The sequence below is a fragment of the Hyla sarda genome, chromosome 5, assembly GCF_029499605.1.
Source record: "Hyla sarda isolate aHylSar1 chromosome 5, aHylSar1.hap1, whole genome shotgun sequence".
NCBI lineage: Eukaryota > Metazoa > Chordata > Amphibia > Anura > Hylidae > Hyla > Hyla sarda.
In genome coordinates, this window is record NC_079193.1 from 231,073,826 (window position 1) to 231,090,170 (window position 16,345).

The following is a 16,345-nucleotide window of genomic DNA, read 5'->3' on the forward strand; positions in this document are numbered from 1 at the left end:
GTACTTAACGCACCAGGACGTACATTTACGTCCTGTGCATAACCGCGGGCATCGGAGCGATGCCCGTGTCATGCGCGGCTGATCCCGGCTGCTGATCGCAGCCAGGGACCCGCCGGCAATGGCCGACTCCCGTGATCTCGCGGGCGTCCGCCATTAACCCCTCAGGTGCCGGGATCAATACAGATCCCGGCATCTGCGGCAGTGCGCGATTTGAATGACTGATCGGATCGCCCGCAGCGCTGCTGCGGGGATCCGATCATTCATAACGCCGCACGGAGGTCTCCTCTCCTTCCTCCGTCCGGCTCCCGGCGTCTCCTGCTCTGGTCTGTGATCGAGCAGACCAGAGCAGAAGATAGCCGATAACACTGATCTGTTCTATGTCCTATACATAGAACAGATCAGTATTAGCAATCATGGTATTGCTATGAATAGTCCCCTATGGGGACTATTCAAGTGTAAAAAAAAAATACCCTCGTAAAAAAAATTTTTTATAGACATATTTGGTATCGCCGCGTGCGTAAATGTCTGAACTATTAAAATAAAATGTTAATGATCCCGTACGGTGACGGCGTGAACGAAAAAAAAAAATTCCTACTTTTTAATAGTCCAAAATTCCTACTTTTTAATACATTTTATTTAAAAAAAAATTATAAAAAATGTATTAAAAGTTTTTTATATGCAAATGTGGTATAAAAAAAAAGTACAGATAATGGCGCAAAAAATGAGCCCCCATACCGCCGCTTATACGGAAAAATAAAGTTAGAGGTCATCAAAATAAAGGGATTATAAACGTACTAATTTGGTTAAAAAGTTTGGGATTTTTTTTAAGCGCAACAATAATATAACAGTATGTAATAATGAGTATCATTTTAATCGTATTGACCCTCAGAAAAAAGAACACACATCATTTTTACCATAAATTGTACGGCGTGAAAACGAAACCTTCCAAAACTAGCAAAATTGCGTTTTTCATTTTAATTTCCCCACAAAAATAGTGTTTTTTGGTTGCGCCATACATTTTATGATATAATGAGTTATGTCATTACAAAGGACAACTGGTCGCGCAAAAAACAAGCCCTCATACTAGTCTGTGGATGAAAATATAAAAGTTATGATTTTTAGAAGGCGAGGAGGAAAAAATGAAAACGTAAAAATTAAATTGTCTGAGTCCTTAAGGCCAAAATGGGCTGAGTCCTTAAGGGGTTAAGGGGTTAAAAAATCTTAATCCTTTCATTACTTATGAGCTTCTGACGTTAAGGTTGTTTTTTCTGTCAAAGTGCTCTCTGATGACACGTCTTGGGAACCGCCCAGTTTTGAAGAGGTTTGCTATGGGAATTTGCTTCTAAACTGGGCAGTTCCCGAGACACATGTCATCAGAGAGCACGTAGACAGAAAAGAACAACCTTAACTTCAGAAGCTCATAAGTACTGAAAGGATTTAGATTTTTTAATAGAAGTAATTTACAAATCTGTTTAACTTTCTGGAGCCAGTTGATATATATATATATATATATATATATATATATATATATATATATATATATATAAAAGTTTTTTCCTGGATAACCCATTTAACACATCCTACTCTCAAACCCAGTGTGGCAATCCTTCAGCAAATATGCACCAAAATATGCACCAAATACATGTGAAGACTTGGTGCTGATGAAAATCCTTAGCATTTACATCCTATGTGGTTTTAACCTTCAATTTAAAAGAGTACTCCGGTGGAAAACTTTTTTTTTTTTTTTATGAACATGTGCCAAAAAGTTAAACAGATTTGTAAATTACTTCTATTAAAAAATCTTTATCCTTCCAGTATGTATTAGCTGCTGAATAATACAGAGGAAATTCTTTTCTTTTTGGAACACAGACACTGACCTCATGACCACAGTGCTCTCTACTGACACCTCTGTCCATTTTAAGAACTGTCCAGAGTAGGAGAAAATCCCCATAGAAAACATATGTTGCTCTGGACAGTTCCTAAAATGGACAGAGATGTCAGCAGAGAGCACTGTGGTCATGATGTAGGCAGAGAACACTGTATTCCAAAAAGAACAGAACTTCCTCTGTAGTATTCAGCAGCTAATAAGTACTGGAAGGATTAAGATTTTTTAATAGAAGTAATTAAAAATCTGTTTAACTTTCTGGCACCAGTTGATAAAAAAAGAAAAAAAACATTCCACCGGAGTACCCCTTTAACTTGACCTGGTGATCCATTAGCCTTCATAAAGCAGACTTATATGCCCCCTGGCTTTTAAAAGCTGGTATGCCATTACTACTGCTAATGTTTCCACTCCTCATCACAGTGCTTCTTATCAGCCCCATACTAACTCTCCTTTAAAACAGTGAGGCCAATTTACTAAGAAAAATGTGCAACAAAGATGATGCAAATGCCCCAATATGAATAGTGCACTAAACCTTTACTTCAGCATCTTTCCATGACTACTTCAAAAGTTTTTAGAAATAAAATATGCTAAATGTACTAAAGATATACTGCAAGAAGTAGCATTAGCAAAATGTCTGAGAGATCGTCTAAATAGGACCAAATTTATCATTCAGTGTGTGCATTATTTTTAAAATGTTTACAAAAATTGCCCGCTGTGCGCCATCTTGAAAATCAAACTTTAAATTCAGCTGATATTTGGCTTTAAGATGCTGTGTCAGTCAGACTAGTCTTGATTTAAATCAACTGATGCCAGAAAGTTAAACAGATTTGTAAATTACTTCTATTTAAAAATATTAATCCTTCCAATACTTATCAGCTGCTGTATGCTCCAGAGGAAGTTGGTTTCTTTTAGAATTCTTTTCAGTCTGACCACAGTGCTGCTGACACCTCTGTCCATGTCAGGAACTGTCCAGAGCAGGATCGATTTGCTATGGGGATTTGCTCCTACTCCAGACAGTTCCTGACATGGACAGAGGTGTCAGCAGAGAGCACTGTGATCATACAGAAAAGAAATTCAAAAAGAAAATAACTTCTGTGGAGCATACAGCAGCTATGGAGCATTCCAGTACTGGAAGGATTAAGATTTTTAAATAGAAGTCCTTTACAAATCCTTTTACTTTTCTGGAACCAGTTGAGTTAAAATATTATAATAATGTTTTCCAGCAGGTTACCCCTTTAATGGCTGAAAGTCAGCTATTTTTCCATATCCCTTTTACCTGCTGTGCCTGCGTCCCTTTTTCTATGCAGACTAGCTAAAGCTTTAAATAGGCCATTTTGGTTTTCAGGTCAGTATATGTGGTTGCCCAAATTGTGATGTTTCCATGGTGGTCTTAATAAAGCTCAATTTAAATGTGACCAGTGGAATGTAAAAAGCAAGATTGCCTCTGCCAACCGTTAAGTATATATTCTGTTTTCACAGGGGTTATATAGCTACAGCAGATTTTTCCATTTCTCGATCATGAGGCACGTTATTATATCATTTGTATCCTAAGTTTTATTGCCTGTTGAAATGGTAATATTTCTTTACCATTTCATTCTTTGGTTTATTAGACTGTTGACTAAAGCTGTTGCAGTAATACAGCCTAGTTCTGAGTAGATTTGGATGTGATCAGGGCTGCTTTGCAAAAGGAAATGGTACATCTGGAATACGGCGTCAGCATTACTCTCTGGAGATGCTTTGACAGCAGTGACACAAATCCTTGCCACACTTGGTGTTACTTCCTGAGATTCACCTTGGGCAGGTTCTCCTATTATGAAATCTGATCCTGTGAAGCACACCATACCAGTGCAGATGTTTTTGCTGTTAATCATGAGTATGGTTTTCAGATTCTGTCCCTCTATTTCATCTGCCTGTACGAAATGTTTAATGGTGCCCTGGCAGAGAATAAAAAGCCATCTGCTCCACACTACGCTCTACCAGAGTGGAGAATGCACACTCTTGCCAAAATCTTCTTTCATAATCCTCCTCCTTGTTGCTGAGCAAATAAATAGACAGCCATGTCCTGAATTAGCAGGAAATGTGCTTACATGGTGAGTTTCCGAGCTCCATTTCAATGTACCACCTCTTAGATTTAAATATTTATACTGTTTAAACCTTCTTCCCTGATGTGCACCTCATAAGCTGCAACGCAAGCTCCAGAGATGAAAAACAAATGTTTCTGAAGTGTTACAGCTGTGAAAATGTTGAAACAAGCAGACTGAAGGGTGCTGGCACATTCTTATTTCTTGTACCATAGCTTTAACTGCTGTCAGATTCCGCTATTGACTTGACAACGTTTCTTAGCCCCAGCTTTGATTTTACCATGTATCTGGGATCTTCAGTCCAGACACTGATATGCCTTGAAGATGACTAAACAGCATAAGATGTGTGGTCTTTTGACTAGTAGGATTTTGTATTCCTCATTCTTTAACAGTGCGTGACACACAGCCTATGAGCATTGTTGGTCAAGATCAGCTGTATTAATTCATGTTGAAGGCTAAAACCACGATCACCAAGACTGTTTAGTACATCACTGCTTACATCAACGCGTTCTCAGCCTGTGAATCACACTCCATTCCAGTCTTCTCCCAACAGCTCTTTACCAAGGTGCCAAAAGCTGATTCCCTGTATTCCCAAGATAACTTATCTATTTTTTTTTATATCTATTATATATATATATATATAGCAAAAAGATATCATGTGCACAGGCTAGCATACCGATGTGATGCCGGAACAGCCTCAGATGGCATCCCACGCCGTTCTCCATTTTGAACCATATAGCTCATGCCCTCCTTTCCTCCGTTCATTATATCATGTAATTTTTATATGTACATGTGTTTAACTATGTATAAGGTGTTAGGTTATGTATGTTTTTAACATATCCACCTGAACAAAGTAATGGAGAAGTTAAACAGACATCAGAACATTTTATTCACATTGGACCAGCAATATTGATAACTTTAAATGGGCACTGTCATCAAACTTTTTTTTTTTTATATGTTGTAGTACTTATGTATTACAACATATCCCTAATATACATCCATTATTTTATTTTTTATCATTAAAATAGTTTATTTTAAGTTTGAAAACTGTCCACTAGGGGGTCTCCCTCCTAGTGGCCGGCTGCAGGCTGGCGTGACGTCACACTTGAATTCGGACCGATGCCGGCCGGGCAATTGGTCCTAATTCATTCAGCCTGCGCTCGCTCCCTGCCTGTAAAGCAGAAAGGCGGGAGCGAGCATTGAGCGCTCATACGCTCCCTGGCCTCACACGCCGACCCCGCCTCCCGGCACATACGCGCCGCTGCTGCTCTGCACTTGGGTATGGCATTTGCGGGGGAAGGGGGGGGGTTAGGGGTAGCTCTGCACTGGGTATGGCTTTTGGGGGCGGGGGGGGCTTAGCGCTGTGGCCCTAACAAGACTATTGTTTTTAACAGGGGGGGGGGAGAGCAGGGTTGGGGGTAGCGCCGAGGCCCTAGCAAAACTATTGTTTTCAACACCGGGTGCCTCCAGTTGTTTCACCACTAAAACCAGCCAATAGATGTCAGGGCAAGCTGGGAGTTGTAGTGGTGAAACAGCTGGAGGCACCCTGTATAGGTGAACTAAGGGTGGAAGTATCGGCACCAGCAGGCATCAGTGACGTTGTGCCTGCTGGGGAAGTCTGCCTGGTAAGTGAGCACACTACCAGGCAGACAAAAAGACATTTTTAAGATAGTAATAGGGGGTTAGGGATAGATGGGCAATAGGCAGGGACAGAAAAAAAAAAAAGGATGGTGGGAGAGTTACCCTTTAACTGTTTTATGTATTTTTTTATGATTAATTGTATTTTAAGCTGTAATTGATTTCTTAAATGTCTTGTGTGTAATACCAGTTTGGTGTAGGACCAAACTTGGGAGAAGAGTCTAAGTGTTCCCCTGGTTTTCACTCTATATCTCATCGCAGGATGCACTGCATGCTGACGGCTGTCAACTGCCAGCGTTACAAGCATGCTTATAAGGTATGCTTTGTATCACTATTACTATGCTTGATGAAGACTGCAGTGGGCAGTCGACACATTGCTAAACATGTTAATAAATCTTACAAGATTTGTTTCATTGAATTTAGAGTGCTGCTTGATTCTTTGTGCTATATCCTACCACAGCTCGTGATCTGGGCTGAATAACCTGCATTCACCCATCACCTGTTCAATGTTGTGTTTCCTCCAGGGTCACTTGAAAACCTTAAAAACCTGCTATGTAAATGTCAGTAGAAAGGTTAAATAAAACAGGGAAACCATACAATAGAAAACTTTGGGTGAGATAATTTAAAACAGTCTAATTCTTAGACCGTGTAAACTTAGACTAGACAGTCTAAGAATGTGCCAGATTTTTTACAGTGACCATTTAAAATCCTGCTCATTTTTAGGCTACTCTAAGTTTGAACTTTCTAATTAGATGGCTTACTTTTTCCCAAAAAAAATTGCAACAAAATAGGTGTATTTTTTTGGCACATTTAAGGCACTCTTCTTTTTAGCTGTGCTGCTCCCCTTTTCTTGTGAGCCACACCTATTTGTTACTAATGGCCTCAAAGTGTCTAAAACATACTTAAAATGTGGTGTCTTTTCTGGCGCATCATATTTTTGGTGTAGGCTGTTTTGATTACGTTTGTTCCTTATATTGATTTAAGCTGCAGATTCTAAATTATGATTAAAGAAACCTCAGAAATGAGTTTTATCAGTCTTAATGTGTGCACCGTTTCATGTTCAATGTCCCATTCTGTATGTGTCTCAATGTAATCTGTATGCATTATTACCACTGATAAATGAGGAAGAATACAGAAGCAGTTATATAGGCTTATAGATTCTACAGATCTAGTTGTCATATTTCTTTAAGTTGGAAAGTAGAAGTAATAATCCATACAGAAAATGTACTTTGATTTATCTTACCCCTCTATATAAGCATTTAGTCAGTAGAAAAGTGCATAGGCCACTACATTTGTTTTTTTCATGCTTTTTCACCATATGTACAGCCTTTTTCTGGTTAAATATGTTAAAGTAATCCTACCGTTAGTAAAGTCCTGTGTCTGTCATAAAGATGCTGACTATAAGGTATCAGTCTAGATTTTGTGCTTGTCTTGATGATACTGATCAGTGTCTGAAGAGAGGAAAACATGGCACTTTAGATATATATTGATATGAGTGCCCCACATAATCCACCTACTAAATTAAAGGGGTTTTCCGGCTTTAGACATCTTATCCCTTATCCAAAGGATGTCTGATTGCAGGGGTCCCCCTGCTGGGACCACCGCCATCTCTCTGTGCAGACATCTTATCTTAGCTCCTCCATTATTTTAGCAATTGTGAGGTTGTCCGCAGTCAAACTGTAATCGCCCAACTATCAGTCATTGCATATATTATAGCAATATGCATCACTTTTTTCCACTGGAAAACCCAACCCCTTTTTCCCTAGAGGACACAGGATGTAAATATACATCATAGCTGCCTAGTACATAGTGCTCCATGGCATACATTTATGTCCTTCAGTGTTAAGATCAGCAGTCTTCAAACTGTGGCCCTCCAGATGTTCAAAACTACAACTCCCAGCATGCCCAGACAGCCAACAGCTGTCCTGGCATGCTGGGAATTGTAGTTTTGTAACATCTGGAGGGCCACAGTTTGAAGACCACTGGTTTAGATTCTATGGGTAGGGTCACACAGAACGTATCTGCAGCATATTTTACGCTGCATATCCGATGATGACGGACCCTACAGTGTGCCTACAGCTGTGCCTGCCTGTCCGCAGCATGCGAGTCTACAAGCACATACGCAGTGTACTTGCGACATCGCAGTCGCTCCTCCTTCTCCATGAGCTAGACCGAGAGCAGCCGCAATGCTTGCAAGTACACTGCCCATGCTAAGGGCACACTGTAGGGTCTGTCATCAGCGGTTCCACAGCATAAAATATGCTGCGGATCCATTCCATGTGACACTACCCTATAAGCGAGTGCAGAAGCATAGACGGTGAGTAACAGCAGGGACTTGCCACTAACGGTGGACATCAGCGATCATGCTGATGTCTTTGGTTAACCCTTTAGATGCTGTGATCAATACCAATCATGGCATCTAAAGGTTTAATTTACAAATGTGCCGGTTAGCCCAGTGGTCTCATCATGCCACTGCAGCGTGAAATGGTATCCCAGGTCCCCTCCTGTACCTCTGTGCTGCAGGATGGTTGCTCCCCTAATGCAGTCTCCTTCAGACAGACTGGAGTAACTTAGAGCCTATATCACTGAATAGTGCTATGCAATAGCATAGCACTAGTTAGTGAATGCAATCGAACAATTGCATGTAATAGTGCCCACAAACAATGTAAAACAACAAAACCCTCATCTAATACATTTAAATAACCCCCTTTTTCCATTCTACAAATAAAAAAATAAATATAAACATATTTGGTATTGATGTGTTTGCGGAATTGTCAGAACTATTTAAATATTACAGCATTGATCCCATATGGTTTATAGGATAAACACAAAACCAATACCAAAGTCCACAATTGTTGGTTTTTGATCACATTGTATCTTACTGCTCCATATATGGAAAAATAAAAGTTATATGGGGCAGAATAGGGCAATTTTAAGCATACTAATTTTGTTATAAAAGTATACTTAAAAAAAAGTTGTACAATAATAGAAAAAATATGGAAAAATGTGTACGGTTTGTCATATTGATTCACAGAATAAAGATACTGGCTCTTATTTATGAAAATGTGTGAGAAAAACTGGAGAGATTTGGCGCACAGCAACCAAAGCTCCGCTTTTCTGTACTCATGACCTCTGCTAAAGTGAAATCGGAGCTGTGATTGGTTGCTGTGTGTAAAGTCTCTCCAGTTTTTCTCACACACATTTTCATAAATCAGGGCTACTGTGTGAGTTTTACCATAAAGTGCACTGCCCAGAAAAGTAACTCCCGAAAAGTTGTTTTTCTTATAAATATCCAACTCCCCCACCCCATCTTTTTTTTGCTGTGCCTTACATTTTATACTAAAATAAAAGGTGCCATTAGAGCTGGGTGGTATGACCAAAAATGTGTATCACAGTATTTTTGTAAGTTATGGCGGTTCCACTGTATTTTACGGTATTTCCCTCCCCCACCCCTAATCATGTGACCCGTGGGCACTGCTTCTCTAAAACTCTCCCCTGGTTTATCAGCCCAGCGCTGCAATGTCCCCCACATCGGGGAACTAATCATGTTTCCCGCAAGCGCTGCGCTCCTCAACCTCCTGTGAGTTGCGGGCCACCAGCGCTGGAAATCTGTACTGTACTGCATATTCCTGTGCCCGGGCTGCAAAAATAAACTAAATAAACTTTATCTCACCTTACTACGTCCCCCCTGTTGCTCTGGTAATGGCCTCACACTGGGGATGAGAACGTCACAGAGACGTCAGCCTTTCACTAGCCATCCGGCTCCTTACATGACAATGCTCTCAGCCTATCACTGACCGAGGCGGGACATCGCTGCGGCCGGTGATAGGGTGACGGCACTGTGACATTCCCATCCCCAGCGTGAAGCCGTTACCGGAGCAACGGGGGAACGTAGGAAGGTGAGATAAAGTTTATTTGGTTTATTTTTGCAGCCCGGGCAAAGCGCACTGCGGCTGATAATTAATTCATTCGAGGGGGGAGGGGCCCAACTGGTATTGCGGTATGGGAAAAGTTTATATCGTGCAGGAAAAAAATTTCGGTATTCGTTATGAACCAGTATACCGCCCAGCTCTAGGTGCCATTACAAAATACTGTACAATTGGGTCTGCTTAAAACAAGCCCTCATATGGGTCTGTGGATGGAAATATAGGAGAGGAACCCTTTTTTACTTGTTCTAAATTAAAAAAAATAAAAACAATACTCACCTATTCAATTCAGCATAGATAATTCAGTTGTTGTCACTTGCTTAGTTCAGTTATGTCCATTAGGGGCACGAGTCAAGCCAATTCTGGGTGCCTGTAGTCTCTTATACAAGTCTCATCCTAGCCTGGTAATACTACCCCATCTGTTAGATGTAATGTATGATCTCCAAGTACAATTCCAAAGTTAAGTGAGACAGGTTGAGATCAAAGGCTGTGTGTTTACTGTTAGTGTTACCAGTATAAAAAAAATGCTCAAAAAAATAAAAGGAACACTAAGATAACACATCCTAGATCTAAATGAACTAATCGTATGAAGTACTTTCGTCTTTACAAAATCACACAAAAAATATCAATGGAAATCAAATCTATCAACCCATGGAGGTCTGGATATGGAGTCACACTCAAAATCAAAGTAGAAAACCACACTACAGGCTGATCCAACTTTTATGTAATGTCCTTAAAACAAGTCAAAATGAAACTCTGTAGTGTGTGTGGTCTCCACACACCCGTATGACCTCCCTACGACACCTGGGCATGCTCCTGATGAGCTGGCAGATGGTCTCCTGAGGAATGTCCTTCCAGACCTGGACTAAAACATCCACCAACTCCTGGACAGCTTGTGGTGCAATCTGGCCTTGGTGGATGGAGCGAGACAGGAATGTCCCAGATGTGCTCAATCTGATTTAGGTCTGGGGAACGGGCGGGCCAGTCCATAGCATCAATGCCTTCCTCTTGCAGGAACTGCTGACACACTCCAGCCACATGAGGTCTAGCATTGTCTTGCATTAGGAGGAACCCAGGGCCAACCGCACCAGCATATGGTCTCACAAGGGATCTGAGGATCTCATCTCGGTACCTAATGGCAGTCAAGCTACCTCTGGCAAGCACATGGAGGGCTGTGCAGCCCCCAAAGAAATGTCATCCCACACCATTACTGACCCCCCTTCAAACCGGTCATGCTGGAGGATGTTACAGGTAGCAGAACGTTCTCCACGGCATCTAGAGACTCTGTCATGTCTGTCACATGTGCTCAGTGTGAACCTGCTTTCATCTGTGAAGAGCACAGGGCGCCGCCATTGGCAAATTTGCCAATCTTGGTGTTCTCTGTCAAATGCCAAACATCCTGCACGATGTTGGGCTGTAAGCACAACCCCCACCTGTGGTCTTCGGGCCCTCATACAACCCTCATGGAGTTAGTTTCTGACCGTTTGCGTGGACACATGCACATTTGTGGCCTGCAGGAGGTCATTTTGCAGGGCTCTGGCAGTGCTCCTCCTTGCACAAAGGCAGAGGTAGCAGTCTTGCTGCTGGGTTGTTGACCTCCTCATTGTCTCCTGACATACTGTCCTGTCTCCTGGTAGCACCTCCATGCTCTGGACACTATGCTGACAGACACAGCAAACCTTCTTGCCAATGCTCACATTGATGTGCCATCCTGGATGAGCTGCACTACCTGAGCCACTTGTGAGTGTTGTAGACTCCATCTCATGCTACCACTAGAGTGAAAGCACTGCCAGAATTAGAAAAGGGACCAAAACATCAGCCAGAAAGCATAGGAACGGAGAAGTGGTCCGTTGTCACCACCTGCAGAACCACTCCTTTATTGGGGGGGTGTCTTGCTAATTGCCTATAATTTCCACCTGTTGTCTGTTCAACAGCATGAACATTTGCACAACAGCATGTGACATTGATTGTCAATCAGTGTTGCTTCCTGAGTGGACAGTGTGATTTCACAGAAGTGTGATTGACTTGGAGTTACATTGTGTTGTTTAAGTGTTCCCTTCATTTTTTTGAGCAGTGTGTGTGTGTGTGTATGTGTATATATATATATATATATATATATATATATATGCAAATCATAAAATGTTGCAGTATCATGTAATACCTTTTTTTATTGGGCTAACAGAATTTTGTAGAGACAAACTTTCGGGATTCCTCCCTTTATCAAGTCCAAAGCAAATCCAAAGACTTGGTAAAGGGAGGAATCCCGAAAGCTTGTCTCTACAAAATTCTGTTAGCCCAATAAAAAAGGTATTACAAGATACTGCAACATTTTAGGATTTGCATCTGCATCATTGGACTAATATGGCTACTCAAACTTACTATATATATATATATATATATATATATATATATATATATATATATATATATATATGGCTTGGGGGAAGCTGGTAAAGGGGTGCTTATACCAATATTAAAAGCCTTACTTAAAAAAAAAAAAAAAATGAGTTCTGTTCAGCCATTCCTACATATCTAATTGTAAGAATTGTGTGCAGAAATGAGCCTTTCTTGGAGTTGAGAATATTGTATTGTGTTTGCCAATAACAGAACATGTCATATAGCATCCTTCAGTAGTCACCTAATTGACAATGCCATTTGTAGCACACTTCCATCATTGTCTAGCGGATAGAATATGTAAACGCCTCTCCTACAGTAGCTTCATTATATATAAAGGAAGATGCATTTCAGTTTCAGCTCATGGCACATTCCCTCTGCACAGCATTTTGAGCTTGCTGTAAAGCAAATGCATGGAATTACCTAATGGGAGGAAAACTTCATTACTGGCTGTTTATAATTATTCCTCACTTCATAGTTGGAGCAATGTTCTGAAAACAGGATATTGTTATTGCTGAGAGAGCCATTTGTCTTTAATAGCAGTTGACACACCAGTGTATTACAGCGCTTGTGAGTTATTTCTGTAGAGAGCAGTCTGTTCCATTGACTTGATGCCTCGGGCAGAATTATCTGTGGAAAGGCACTGGATTTGCTATGGACCCTCATTTGTTTTTCTTTTCCTTAATCTTCCCTGCCTGCTGAAAAGGTAGATTTTGCCTCCGAAGGGAAAACAGTAAAAAAATAAATAAATAAATACATAAATGAATAAAATAAAAACCATGTATTGTTTGCCACTAAAGAAATGTTTACTCCACAAATATGGTAATTTGGCATACAGTTTATAGATTTCGCTCTTCTTGTATAGGATTTTTTGCATTCCCTGCCTTGCAGAGTTTTTTGCCTCATGGTAATGTCCATCTTCCAGGATTCAATTTAATATTTGGACGGCCATCTGTGATAAACCGGCTTGTGCTAAGTAGATGGCATTGTGTTAACAACCATTTTCCAACTAACCAAATAAAGGCTTAATTATGGCAAGATAAAACACCAAGGGAGTTAGGAATAGCCATGTCCCACATGTTTTAATAGGAATACGTTGGTTAACCTGCAATTAGACATGAAATATGCTGTGTTTACTGTGAAGCTGATGCATTTTTATCATTATTTCTGTGTTTTAATAGGGAAGTGCATTTTTAATCATACATGTGCGTGATGGGCCTGCAGAAACAAGGTTTTGAATAATAAAGCAGGTACATGATAAATGTGCTTGTCAAACACAATCATTAATAAAGGTTGTCTATTAAAGTAAAATGTATATCTGTCATCTCTGCATAAGAAAGATATTAGAATATAATGAGTGCACCAGGCAGAATATAAGATGATCTGGGAGACAAACAGGTTTTGCCATTGTGCTTGTATGAGCATAAATACTTACCTAGCTAACCCAAAGCAGTGATACATGAATAATGCTACACAGGGAGAAACTGATCGGATTGCATTTCATAGACCTTTAAGAAATGGCAGGGCCCTTTTATAGCACCAGCTTCAGTTACACATAGATTAATATAGGAGTCGTTCACTGGATACATGGCAAGCTTTTTCATGGTGTACTTGTTAAACAGATGAGTGGAATGCCACTGTTTGTTATCTTTTTAACACATCAATCTCTCATAGGCTATATTGGAATCAATTAAACAGATACATCATGAAAGCTATTGAAGAGCTCATGACTCATCCGTTAAACTGTTGCCATACAGAGCCATATGCCACTGTTAGGACAATATAGTATTCCTTTAAGAGGCATCCTTCTGGGATGACAGCCATGCAGACCAATTTGATGGAGTATGAGGTGTATGGTCTGAGCACTGACAGATTGGCCCACCCCTTTAACCTCTGCAGCACTGCTGGCAGCACTCTTACGTCTGTCTCCCAAAGGCAACCTCTGGACTTGAAGCTGAGCATGTGCACTTAACTTCTTTTGTCGTCCATGGCAAGGCCTGTTCTTTGAAACCGCTGTCTTGCCTACTGTGCTGTGTCCTTAAGGGGTTAAGGGGGAACACTTCACCCTATGACATGGCCAAAACCAGTGCCTCTTTATGATTTTCCTGCGGATTCAATTTTCCTGTTTGACACAATTTCACAGAAAACAATGGAAGTTGGTATTTCTACATCAAGCAAGTTTGAAACCATGACTTAATGCCTCTCTGTTTATTGTGACACACTCATAGGATGGTAGGAGATGGCACCCTGATACTGCACATTCAGTCACATGATTCATTATGAATCAGCGTGTCTTTTCACAAAATATTCTCATGTAGAAAATGTTACTGGATGATCTGAAAAGAGTTTAATACTTGACATTGTGCTGCATGATACTTTAGCAGCACGGTGACTCAGTGCTTTGACTGCAGTCACATGGTCTGTTCTGTAATGAATACACAGAGTTCAGCTCAGTTGAAAGTGTACAGATTTTCTTCTCAGTGCAGACATTGTTTGTTCCATAACAGAAAGATCAAACAAGGACAAGAATGAAAAAAATCTTTAGTCATCAACTGCTTATTTTCTATATTCCCTTTCTGTATTGTGTTCAGTGTTGATGTCTGAGAACAACATGCTGTAAACGTCTGGAAAAGAGAGCAGCCCAGATTATCAGGTTATTTATAGGATCCATCAGAACTTCTAATTGCATTAGTTCTTGTCTTAAGAAAAGCTTGGAGTCAAATTCCCGTCCAAGTGCTAGAACCTGTGTGTACTGTAGTGCTCCTTGCCAACAAATTTGATTTAGTTTCTTTCTGTGGAGGTTTACCTTTTGTGAACCCTCATTTTTATATTTAGAAGGTGCATTAACAGCACTTTTTTAGATATATATACTGAGGTTATCTCAGTTAGGGTGCTTTCACACCACGTTTTGTACTTACTGTTCCCGAATATGGCTGGGAGGAGGAGGCGGGGCTTAATCGCAGCGCCCGCACTCAGCCGTATTCGGGAACCGTATTTAATGCATGTCTATGAGCCGACTGGAGTGAACCGCAGCCTCCGGTCGGCTGCGTTTTCCGCCATATGCGGTTTCCCGACCGTAGGCAAAAATGCGGTTGACCACGGCTCGGCAGTTGCAGACTTTAGCCTGCATAAATTAGTTCAGCTTTCAGGTGGGCTGGAAAAGGTGGATACAGTCCTAGGAGGCTTTCCCTTAAGACTATATCCACCTTTAACAGTCCACTGGGGCCCCTGAAAGCTGAGCTCATTTATGCAGGCGAAAGTCAGCAAATGCCGAGCCGAGAAGTTTGTGACAAATCGAATCACTATAACTTCGCTCATCTCTAATGCTTTACAAGTAAAGAATTTTTTTAATATGTTGCAACATATGTCTGCTGTAGAGCTGACAGTATGCCAGACAGTTTGTTCACCACTCCCCTGTTCTTCTATTTAAACATCTCTGCTTGTAAGGCCGGATGCAGATGTTGTAATGCAGCTGCATTTTAATGCATTGTATTTGTTACCATAAAACCTTATGGGTATCTAAGGCTACATTCACACTGCCGGCTGTCTCCGGCAGTGTGAAGTCCGTTATTTTAGGATCGAGAAAAGACAGAGAAATAATTGTGCTTGCACCTTTTTTTCCTCCGGCTTTTTTTTCCGAAAATAACGGCGGCTATAGAGTACAATGGGTTTTGCTCCGGCAAAATTACGGCCAGCAAATAGCAAAAAACAAAAAAGGGAGTTTGACGGCCAAATTTGCCAAAGCATACCGACATAGTGAAATGGGCCTTAGTTTGGTTTACTTGAACTTTGCTGTGGCAGGGTGTTATGGCGGCAAATTCTGGATAGGTAGACAGGATGCCCTCAAGTTTTTCTTTATATTGGGCAATATAGTCATTATTTTTGAGCAACACAATGAGCTGTCGGAAACCAGAGTCATTGGGGTGGTCCCTAGAAGCTTTTCTTCATTTTTCCCTGTTTTGGTATAGGGAGAGATCTATCAATCAAAGCTTGTGGGGTAGGGATAAGCTACTAGGGACCACCCTGATGATACCTGGTCCAGGTAGTATGAAAGTGATGATGGATTCCCTTTAACACTTTTGTTTTTATAACACTGATATTCTGGTTTCCAATCCAGTCAGGAGAATTCTCTTCATGGGATATGTATGTTTTTGTGTGCTTGTATGGGCTTGCTGCTGGACAACCATGTCTGTATATCAGAGATAGGAAAATGTATTCTGGGTCAAGCTGAGACCAGAGACTGATGTTGTTAATGTGCTGTGTACAACATGACCAAATGTTTTCTCTAAAAATAACAGGAACTATGGAAACCACTTAACCAATGTGGCATGAAGCAATGCTTTGCCGTTTTAGGTCCACACCAATCTCATTTTGCACTGAATATAATGTACAGCAGTAAGATAACACTTTTTTTTTGCAAA

The 16,345-nt window shown here is 40.7% G+C and overlaps 1 protein-coding gene and 1 long non-coding RNA gene across 2 annotated transcripts in view; one reads left to right on the forward strand and one right to left on the reverse strand.

The window, feature by feature from the left end:
* The window catches only part of CDKAL1 (CDK5 regulatory subunit associated protein 1 like 1), a 1,066,055-nt gene that overhangs the window by 955,280 nt on the left and 94,430 nt on the right, over window positions 1-16,345 (forward strand).
* On the reverse strand, window positions 6,973-14,364 carry LOC130273856 (uncharacterized). The gene is made up of 3 exons (XR_008844143.1): window positions 13,360-14,364; window positions 12,348-12,641; window positions 6,973-7,055 (listed from the first exon to the last, which is right to left on the reverse strand). It is a non-coding gene; the product is annotated as an uncharacterized LOC130273856 (long non-coding RNA).